Raw genomic sequence first — 11,740 nt, 5'->3', positions numbered from 1 at the left:
TTTAGTGGAGCCAAGGGTGAAGACCCAAATCTTCACATTGCAAACTACTGTCAATATTGTAATACCATCAGGCAAGCCAGGGTCACACAAGACCAAATCAGGGAGATTCTCTTTCCTTTCTCTTTAACTGGAAAAGCCAAATTATGGTTTAATGGTTTAAATAGAACTGCACTTGGTATAACTGACTGGGAAACTCTTGTTTTGAATTTTTATAACAAGTATTATCCTGCAGAGAGAACAACCGTACTACGGAGTGCAATTCAGAACTTTGCCCAAGAAGCCGATGAAACTTTATATGAGGCTTGGGAGAGGTTCAAGGACCTACAAAGAGAATGCCCCCACCATAATTTGGCACAATGACAGTTAATCCAAGCCTTTTACAATGGAATTGGAAATTCATCTAGAATAATTCTAGATTCTGCAGCTAGTGGGAGATTTATGAATCTTAATGTTGATGATGCAGGTCAGGTTATTGAAGATATGGCGATACATAATTCCCAATATGGGAATCCTAGAGGCTTTGCTAACAAGGGGAAGCATAGTGTTGATTCAGTATCCTTTTTGCAAGCTCAATTAACCTCTATCTGCCAAAAATTGGATAATCTTAGCACTGCTAATATAGCTAATGTTTCTGCAATTAATAATAATGCTAATAAGGCTTTCTGTGAAAATTGTGGAATTATAGGTCATTGGGAACAAGATTGCAGGAGTTCCGTGGAGCAAGTTAATGCCTTTCAAGCTTATAGGCAGAATAACCTATACTCCAACACCTACAATCCTGGGTACCGGAATCATCCGTACCTTTACTACCTGTAGACACCCATTTGTGTCTCCCCAAAACCAAACCCAGTGATGAGTACCTTTCACGTCGAATCATGATCGAATGAAACGAAAGTGTGGAAAGGTCTAGTGTTGCGGAGAGTTTTATTTCTTTTCTTTTCTCTTCTCTCTGTTTTTGAAAACTTTATTTTAAGAAAACAGCCAATCTAGTTTGGTTGGTCCATGATAAGGGTCCAATAGTGGTGTAGTTGGATGGGGCTTGCAAAGACCTTTTCAACGATATATTATAAGCCCAATTCCGATGAATATTGAGGAAGTTATGGCCAATTTACTAAACTGGGCCCGGTTTGAGTTTTAAGTACGGCCCAATGATCTAGGGGAGGGCCTAATATGATTTATCATTCCTAATGTAATTAGGAATGGTTTTGGTCTTCTAGAACATTCTAGAAGGTCTTATCATTCTTAATTCAATTAGGATTCTTTAGAGTTTTAATTAGATCAAATAGCATTTTCGACTGAAATTATATTATTTTATCTTCCAGTACGGTAAAATTATCATAGTTTCAAAAACGTGTTAAAAGCCGGTTTGGCGTCCAACCCCAGGCCTTGGCGCTTGGAACCAGGATTGGCGCCAGACGCTAGCCATTGGCGTCTGGCGCTAGCCACTGGTCCTGGCGCCAATGAGCCAAGGCTGGCGCCAAGTTGTTTCTGTGATCTTCAGGCTCTGTTTTGATAAATTATCTTTTTTGGCCGATTTTCTCTATAAATATCGTATCAGAAAATTCCGTTTTGATATGGACCGATCACCAATTATTTCCAATCACCGATTATCAATTTTCTACAATCTACAATCAATAATCATCATCTTTCTTTCATCAATTCTCAATAACATTAATCTTTTGGCATTCTTTCTTTCTTGCTTTTTCATACAAAATTCCGCATTCACAAGATCTTGATACACCTAGCCATATTCGAAGTTGCCTTCGCCCTAGACGTGAAAGGTTTTAATTTCTGAGGGTTTGGTCCCAAATCTCTATTTCAATTATTTAATTTAATTGTTTTGATTATTATTTTCCTTGAAGTTACTAACGTGTGTATTTTGTAATTAGAAAGAGGTACGAGGCATCCAAGTAAGTACTTTTATTGATTTATTGATTTTATGATGTAGATATCATGTTTATATTGTTATTATGATATTCCTAGTATCATGTCTAGGGTATTTTTAATATCAAATATGATTGTTATGATGCCTTTTATTTTCTTCCTAATATTAATTCATGTTAGTATCATGTTAGGGTTAAAGATTTGATTTTTATTGCTTAGTGACATGGTAGGGTTTGTTATTAATCTTGTTAGTATCATGCCTAGGATCTTGCTATGCTTTAACATGATTATGATTATTATATTTATGATTGATAGTATTTTTTATTAATGATGTTGATTATTTATTATGTTGCTTGATATGCATATTGTTGTATATTGTTATTGCTTGATCACCTTTTATTGCAGGTTAAAGGGAATTGGTACTTGCAATCACGCTTAATAAGATAATTAATAATCTTGTTAGGTTAATTGTGATTATAATTCAAGTGATCGCCAATAATAGTTTAATTGTGCATTAATATTCAACCAACATAGATTAAACAGGTTTAGGGTTAATCCTATTGATTGTACGTTAGTCAGAAAGCGCACATGAATACGAGCAGAATAAAGTAGAGGCCTATTATTAGGGCAGGTTCAATCTCTTTTAGGTTGGATTTGTACCTTCATCCCCGAACCCTTATTTGGTTCATGACCTTATGGAGTTGACGATCTCTTGGATCGTTAAGGGGTGTAACCTTCACCTCGTGAACGGTTTACAAGTTCCTTAAAAAACTTGTTGGCGACTCTTTTGCTCTATCTTCTTCCCTTTTAGACGCCACCGTACTTTAGTGTATGATCACAGTGGGGTTCAAGCTAGTGGTATTTTTAAATGCTTGAAACTATTCCCTACATTTTTTGGCGACTCCACTGGGGAGGATTTCTATTTTAATTCCTGAATTTGTTTCGGCAATGATTTAGAACGAGTGGATGAGACTCGAAAAGTTCTAAGTATTTCATGTGCGTAATTTTGATTAACATTGTGGCATATGCATAAAAAGGTTCTCATTGGAAAGACCATCCGTAATGAGTCAAAAACATAAGGATTTTACACGTAGGAAATTTGAGAAACGTCTTTCACAACTAGGACTGAAATAACACTGCGCGAAACTGGATGATTTTATTGAGCACAGAAAGCTGCTGAGGCATGTGGGAAGTAGCGTCAGGGGCCAAAGCTTGGCGCCATACTTTTAGCCGTAGCGCCAGACGCCAGTATTGGCGCCAGGCGCTACAGTTAAAAGTTGGCGCCAGTCTCTGTTTGCTGGCGCCAATTTCCCCCAATATCGAGCCAGAAATATGCGTTCTAATTTCGACCGGTTTTTCGTATTGTTTGCTCGATCCTACTTCCTGATTGAATTTTTTCTCATTTTTCTGAAACCCATATGTGTTCTACATATGGACATAACCCTCTGGGAATTCATGCTCTATCTACCCGATTGAACGCTCCTGGCAACAAAGGGTACATCTGAGATGTTGAATTCACCAAACCATGGAAGCGAGTTTTTTCTAAAAAACTTGCAGTGTTCTATCCACACGCGTTAACCCTTCACGGTTAGGCTTCTACGCGGTGCATCTGAACAATTAACCATGGACCCTGTTTGACTAAACCATATCCCGAACTTTAGAGAACTAGAGCCATGGTTAGGTTGCGAACTCATTGCATCATATTGTGCCTACTTGACTAATTGTGCATTATTTGTTGTGCATATATTTTCTATGCTTCTCCTAACCGTTTGTTGATTTGTGTTGAGGTTATAATTAATGACTTAAAGAACTTTGCCTAATTAATTAATTAATTAATTAATTCGAGTCAATAAATTTTTTTTCTTCTTTTAATCGGAATCGACCTAGTACGACTTTAGGCATACCCAAGTTGACTAATAATATCGAAAACAGTCCCAGACCGAGGCTCCAATGTTGGTGCCAAAATTTGGGCTGTAGCGCCACTGTATGGTGCGTAGCGCCAGACATTTACTAAAAAGTCTGGCGCCAACCACCATATTGTGACGCCAGTCCTGTCGCTTGGCCGAGAGTTCGGATTATTTGTCGAGTCATCACCTAATGTCTGATTATTCAGTTTCCTGTTTAATTCGGTTAATTCTGCTTAATTGAGTCAATATCCGAGTTTAGGCACTAAGTCCCATGGTTTTACACAAAGAGTCCAAAAATGTCACTTACACTCAATACACACACTATTACACATGTCTTGACCATGATTAAGGGAGTCTTGTGTGCACGCGTTATTTTTCGTCATTTTTTTAGGGGGGGGGGGTAAGTCGGATATTAATCCTCCAATAAATAATAGTACTTAAGTTCCCTAAACACATGTACATTATTGCTCCCTAAAAATATACACATGTACATTATTGCTCCCTAAAAATATACATACCTTTTTTTTTTCTTTCTATTTAAATAAAAGCCATAAAGTCAAACTGATTCGAGTCAAGTAATTAAAACGCAAATTGGCTTAATCTACAGCGCGTGGTCAAGAAAGGAAGGACGATTAATCAAAGATAACCTCTTCGTACAAGTCCAACTTTTCGACAAACCTATAGCCCGCAAGAGGAAAGCAAGAGTTATAATGGCAACTCAGGAAGAAGTTAACGATCTCAAGAACCAATTGGCTACTGTAACTGAGACACTAAAGCTTCTCGCACTTAAGATCGAGGATCCCGCGAAGCAACAACAGATGGACCTCATGCAAGAAAGCCTAAGCAAGTTGTCCAGTGACTACAAGTTTCAAGAACTCACATCCCAAGGGGTCTCGCTGGATAAGGATCTTCTTCCGCAGAAGTTCAGTGCCAACGACATCCCAAAGTTTAGGGCAATCGACAACCCCTACTTCCATCTAAGGGCATTTGAAACAATAATGAGTATCAAGGGTATCGATAAGAAAATTTTCCCTTCTCTGTTCTCGCTATCTCTCGAGACCGTTTGCCAACAATGGTTCTTTTCTCTTGAAAAAGAAAAGACCTCTACCTGGGAATCCATAGCAAACGCTTTCGTTGATAGGTACAAGTGCAACGTTCAAGTCGAAACTGACCATAGAGAACTTGAAATTCTCAAGCAGAAGGAGAATGAAGGCTTCACATCTTTCTTTAACAAGTGGAGAGAAACCTCAGCTAAAATGATTGAGGTACCAAGTGAAAAAGAGTCCGTGAGATTGTTCATTAAAAATCTCCAAGAAAAATATTCAAAACATCTTAAATATCAAAATAACCTTCATACCTTTTAGGCTGTTTATGATATTGGGATTAATATTGAAGATGACTTAGCTAAATCAAAAGCTGCCAACAATAACTCCAACAGTGGCTGGAAAGGAAAGAAGAACGACAATCCTTCTTCTTCCAAAACCGCCCACTCAAATAATGTTAGCACATTTAATCTAGGTGAAGTCCTTGCCATGAACAACCAAGGACAAAAGAAACTGTTTAGGAGGAACTTCACTCCTATTGGCATGAGTTATGACACCGCATTTGATCGGCTAAATGCAAAAGGTCTTATAACTCCCATTGGACCATTTGGAGATCCACCAGTTGAGAAAAGGTCGCCTAATTGGAACCCCAATGCACATTGCAAGTATCATCAAGGTAGGGGCCATTCTACTGAAAGCTGTTGGAAACTTAAGGAAGCTATCCAAGACTTGATTGACAGTAATAAACTGCCATTGCCTCCTGCCAGTAAGAAACCGAGTATTGATAATGCACCTCTAGCTCACACATTGGCTATTTCCGATGAAGAAAGCGAAGTCGACCCCTCATCTCTCATTAAGCCTGTCAAAGTGACCGAAGAAGAAGAAGAAGAGATCTTTTTCGATGTCGAGGATAATCCTCCGGAACTAGCAAATGAGGCAGAGATACGAATACTCACACTATATCTGAGGGAAACATCACAACTGTTACATGAAACTCTCAAAATTCTAAATGAACTTCGCAAGGAATATGATCAAGAACCTAAGAGAGAATCCACACCAGTAAAAACGACTTATGAGGCAAAATACTTTCCCTTACAAGTCAACAAAATACCCAAGAAGAGCAATAAAATTTATACTCCAATTGGGATCCCGTATGCACAAATGTTTAAAATGCTCTCCGAGAGTGGCAAGGTCAAACCTCTCGAACCAAGACCATTTGAATCATTAAAAAGAACAGATAGATATTACTGTCAATACCATCAGTCAGGAGGACACACCATAGAAAACTGCTTCAAATTCAAGGATTTGGTGCAGAAAATGATTGATAGAAAGGAATTAGTCCAAGTTCAACAAGAAGAGGATATAAATGTTAATGGAGTATGGGATAGTGATGAAGAAGATGTCTATCTAAAAGACATATTAGAACCTTCACCTTCCATATCATACACCACAGACGATATTTGGGCTGAAGAAGATACATCAATAGACGTCCTCACAAGATCCGGGAGAATACAACCTCCTATTTCAACGCAACCCATGCCTACCGTACAACAAGTTCCCATACCTGTCACCGAGGACAATGACATTGTTAAACAATTCAAGAAGACAAAAGTCGAGATGAATGTATGGAAGCTTCTAGCAACATCTCGAGAACATAGGTTGGCTGTGATGAATGCCTTGGATAAAATTGGGATCGATTCTGACACCACTCCTGAGGGACTAGTTAACTTCCTCACGAGTGATCTCCCTAGTCCAATTAATCTAATCACCTTCTCTGATAAAGATTTACCCCCGGAAGGTGACAAGTACTACAAAGCGTTAAACCTCACAGTAGTCTGTAAAAGAATGAATGTTCCCATGACACTGGTAGACAATGGATCGGCTATTAACGTCTGTCCACTTAGGACTGCGAGGATGCTCGGCATAAAGAATGAGGATTTAACTCCGTCTACACAAGGAATAAGAGCTTACGATAATAATCTAAAGGCCTGCTCTTGGCAAAATAACCCTAAATGTGACGGCAGGAGCAATAGAACATGCTACTACTTTTCAAGTGGTAGACATCAAAGCCTCATTCAATCTGTTGTTAGGACGCCCTTGGCTCCATAATCTAAAGGCCGTCCCTTCATCTCTCCACCAACAAGTGAAAGCTATAGTTGGAGGAACCCCCATCACTATTGATGCTTCACCAATGAGGATCAAGTCAATAGAGAATCCAATCATCAACGTGGAGCACGACGAAGATGATGAAGACCTATGGGGCTTTAACGAAGAAGTCTCCTTAATCCAAGAGGATGAAAAGACATCTCTTTGCCACGACCCCCATTCCAACATGATTATCAACACTATGCTGAAAAAACAAGGACACTTCCCTGGGATGACCTTAGGAAAGAAAAAGGGGATAGCAAAATCGATAGAGTCACCTGGCCTCCCTAAACTAGATACTTTCAGACTTGGTTTCGAACCGACTCGGAAAGATCTCAAGCGAGCCCAGGACAAATTGAAAGCACGTAAGGACGCTCGCATTCAAAAGAAAGCAATTCCCATGGATCAGTACCCTCTTACGCTTAATGGTCAGTTTATAAAGGAAGGAGAGGACTATCCATGCTATGAATTTCCTGAACCATTTGTTGTAAATGGAATACGACAACCAGGATTCGAAATTTTCTTGGATTGCTATTTCACCGATGAAATCCCAATTCCCGTCCATAAAAGGAGAAAGCACCTCCGTGTTTTGACTTTAGTGTCATGGGGTTACTGTTTGGGCGAGAAAAGAATGAGCCAGTTTATGAGGAAGACAACTCCTCACTCATTCAAACCGTCCTACAAAGCGAAAACTTCGATCCCTCGAAGCTAATTACCCCAGCTGAAGGATTACTGCAAGGGTGGCGCAAGACTATCAAGGTGATTACTCCGAGTGGGAGGAAGATATCAATCACGACATGACAAGGACTAATGTTTGAAGAATCGTCAGGGTCAGAGTCAGAGTCTGAGTCAGAGTCTTTCCCTTTAGAATCTTCTAAGTCTTTAGTTATAATGCCTTCCCTCCCTATTTCTTCTCCTAGGATAGTTAGTGATCCAGTCCCTGAGGACATATCACTCTTTGATGTAATGATCTCAGAGTATAATAATATCGCTCATTCTCCTTACTTCTCGTGTTCTTCCCTAACTCAAGATGACGAATATTGCTTAGCTAACGATGAAAAAGATAAAGAATTTATTAAAGCAATGGAAACACTTGAAAAGAAAACACCAGTAATTGAAGAGACTGAAACAGTTGACATCTCAAATGATTCAACTCATAAAAGAGAAGTTAAAATCGGACTAACATTGAATAAACAAGAAAGAACCGATTTAATTAACTTGCTTAAAGAATTTATCGATGTATTTGCTTGGTCATATGAAGATATGCTAGGCATTAACAGAGAAATAGCTCAACACACTATACCATTAATTCCCGGAATGAAACCTGTAAAACAAAAGCTACGTCGAATGAAACCCGACGTAGCACTTAAAATAAAAGAAGAAGTTCAAAAACAAATAACTGCAGGTTTCATCAAGGTATCCAAATACCCCGAATGGGTCGCTAACGTCGTCCCAGTACCAAAGAAAGATGGAAGGGTAAGGATGTGTGTCGACTATCGAGATCTAAATAAGGCAAGTCCAAAGGACGACTTCCCTTTGCCACACATCGATATTCTGGTGGACAACACAGCAAATCACGCGCTCCTCTCATTCATGGATGGATACGCAGGGTACAATCAGATTCTCATGGCGGAAGAAGACATGGAGAAGACAACTTTCATCACACCATGGGGCACTTACTGCTACACGGTAATGCCATTTGGGTTGAAAAACGCAGGTGCTACTTACCAACGTGCAGCAACTGCCTTGCTCCATGACATGATGCACAAAGAAGTCGAGGTATATGTAGACGACATGATTGTGAAATCAAAAGACCGTCCAGGCCATCAAGTAGCCATAAGGAAATTTTTCGAAAGGCTAAGAAAATATAATATGAGGTTAAATCCCTCAAAATGCTCTTTTGGAGTAACCTCGGGCAAGCTCTTGGGATACGTCATAAGCTCTAGAGGAATAGAGATAGATCCAACCAAGATTAAAGCAATCATGTCAATGCCACCGCCCAAGACCGAGAAACAGATTCGAGGATTCATTGGCCGGTTACAATACATAAGTAGGTTCATATCAAAATTAACAACGATATGTGAACCAATCTTCAAAAAGCTCAAGAAGAATGTACCAGTAACATGGGATGAAGAGTGTCAAAAAGCCTTTGACCGGATCAAAGCCTATCTCGCAAATCCTCCCGTATTAGCGCCAGCACTTCTCGGAATACCTCTTAGGTTATATTTGACGGTTACCAAAGAGACAATGGGAGCCATGCTAGCATAAGAGGTAAAAAACAAAGAGAATGCAATCTATTACTTAAGTAAGAAGATGCTCGAATACGAAACACGCTATACACCACTCGAGAAATTGTGCCTCGCTTTGGTGTGGGCCACAACTAATTTGAGACATTACATGTTGGTGCATACCGTTTTCGTGGTATCCCGATTGGATCCACTCAAATACTTGTTCGAGAAATCAACGCTCAATGGACGTATTTCAAGATGGATAGTCAACTTAGCCCAGTTCGATGTACGGTTTATGCCACAAAAAGCTATTAAAGGATCCGTGATGCCAGACTTTCTGGCAGACTTTCCAATAGAAGACTCGACACCAATACAGGACAGTGAATTTCCAGATGAAGATTTGATGGTCACCGAAGATGATACTTGGACCTTGTACTTTGACGGAGCCTCAAACCAAAAGGGATGTGGTGTCGGAGTGCTATTAGTATCACCTAAAGAAGAACACGTCCCAATCTCAATAAAGCTTGATTTCGACGTTACCAACAATGCTGCTGAATATGAAGCATGTGTGGTAGGCCTTGAAACAGCCCTGGCATTGGGAGTAAAGAAGTTAAGGATATTCGGAGATTCCTCTCTAATCATCAATCAAATATCTAAAAGGTGGAAAGTTAGGAGCGAAAGCCTAGCTCCTTACCAAACTTATCTGGAAACTCTTACCGATCAGTTAGAGAAGGTAGAATACACATATCTACCAAGAAAAGAAAATCAATTTGCTGATGCCTTGGCAAGACTAGCCTCAATGGTTAGGATTCCCACGGATATCGAGCAAATGCCTCTAACTATCGAAAAAAGGGCACAAACCAGCATATATACAGGCTATAGAAGACAAAAACCCAGTCCAAGACGAAGATGAAGAACGAGAAGAGGAACCATGGTACACAGACATCCTCAACTATGTCACCAATGGAGAATACCCTCCTCATGCCGACAAAAGAGCAAAACGAGCCTTGAGACTTTTGGCTTCTCAATATGTACTCATAGACAACGAGCTACATAAAAGGGTACCTAAAGGTCGAGCTCTCCTATGCATAGGGAAGGTGGATGCACAAAGAATAATGAGAATGATCCACGAAGGAATCTGTGGAACTCATATAAATGGCAAAATGTTAGTCCAGAAAATAATGCGAGAGGGGTATTATTGGACTACCATGAATATGGATTGCCATCAATATGTAAAAAGATGCCCTAAGTGTCAAATTTATGCCAATTTACAGCACGTTCCTCCATCTTTGCTTTACACCTATACATCACCATGGCCATTCTCTACATGGGGAATTGACATAATTGGAAAGATCGTTCCTCCAGGGACGGGAGGCCATGAATTTATTCTAGTAGCGATTGATTACTTTACAAAGTGGGTTGAAGCACAATCATATGCTAAACTCACCGCAAAACATGTAGCACTTTTTATCGAGAGAAATATCATTTGTCGATATGGAGTCCCACATGAAATGATAAGTGACAATGGAACTCACTTTCAAGCCGAATGTGAAGAATTGCTACATAAATATGGTATCCAACATCATCATTCGTCCCCTTATAGACCTCAAGCAAACGGAGCAGTCGAGGCAGCTAATAAAAATTTAAAGACTATCATCAAGAAAATGACAGAAAATTACAAGGATTGGCCTGACAAGCTTCACTTTGCATTGTGGGGTTATCGCACGTCAATCCGTACGTCAACGGGAAATACACCATTTTCTTTGGTTTATGGAATGGATGCCGTACAACCTGTCGAACTAGAAATACCATCTCTACGTATTGCGCTAGAAAGTAAACTCGATGAAGTCGAATGGACTAGGGCACGATATGAAGAATTGATCCTACTCGACGAAAAACGACTAGAAGCTCTACATCACACTCAGTGTTATCAAACTCGTATGGCTAGACATTTTAATAAGAAGGTCAAGACAAGAAATATCAAAATAGGAGATTTGGTATTAAAAGCACTAAGGAAAAATGTTTTAGATCCAAGGGGAAAGTTTAGACCTAATTGGTCTGGCCCCTACATTGTCAAAACAATCCTGTCAGGTGGTGCAGCAAAATTAACTGACATGGATGGCAATGAATTCTCAAACATGACCAATCTTGACCAACTTAAAAAATACTACCCATAATTACTTGAGTAGGACACTCAAGAGAGCTACGTTCGGCCTGATTCCTTAGGAAAGGATACGTAGGCAACCCATCACGGGTGCGGCCACTTTATTTTTCGACATCTCCGCATTCCAGAATCTACAAAAAGTCAACAAAAGTCGGAAAAGCAACTGGCGTCGCAGAACAGAGCCTGGCGCCAGCGAAAGGCCATTAGCGCCAGACGACAGTATTGGCGCCTGGCGCCAGACCTTAATATCCGGCGCCAATTCGAAATTATTGACGCCAATTCAGTAATAAAATCTGGGCGAATTTCGGTGTTTTTCGGAAAATTTTCGGCTTCCGTACTCGAAGAATTTCTGGAAAATCAATTTTTTCG

The 11,740-nt window shown here is 39.8% G+C and overlaps 1 non-coding gene across 1 annotated transcript; it reads right to left on the bottom strand.

The window, feature by feature from the left end:
* Nucleotides 1-243: 243 nt before the first annotated feature.
* On the bottom strand, nucleotides 244-350 carry LOC145561068 (small nucleolar RNA R71). Its single transcript, XR_014093652.1, has one exon. It is a non-coding gene; the product is annotated as a small nucleolar RNA R71 (small nucleolar RNA).
* Nucleotides 351-11,740: the final 11,390 nt, after the last annotated feature.

Source organism: Chenopodium album, chromosome 9 (assembly GCF_948465745.1).
Source record: "Chenopodium album chromosome 9, dcCheAlbu1.1, whole genome shotgun sequence".
Lineage (NCBI taxonomy): Eukaryota > Viridiplantae > Streptophyta > Magnoliopsida > Caryophyllales > Amaranthaceae > Chenopodium > Chenopodium album.
Note: the sequence above shows the minus strand (reverse complement) of the source record. Positions and strands in the feature narration are given on the sequence as shown.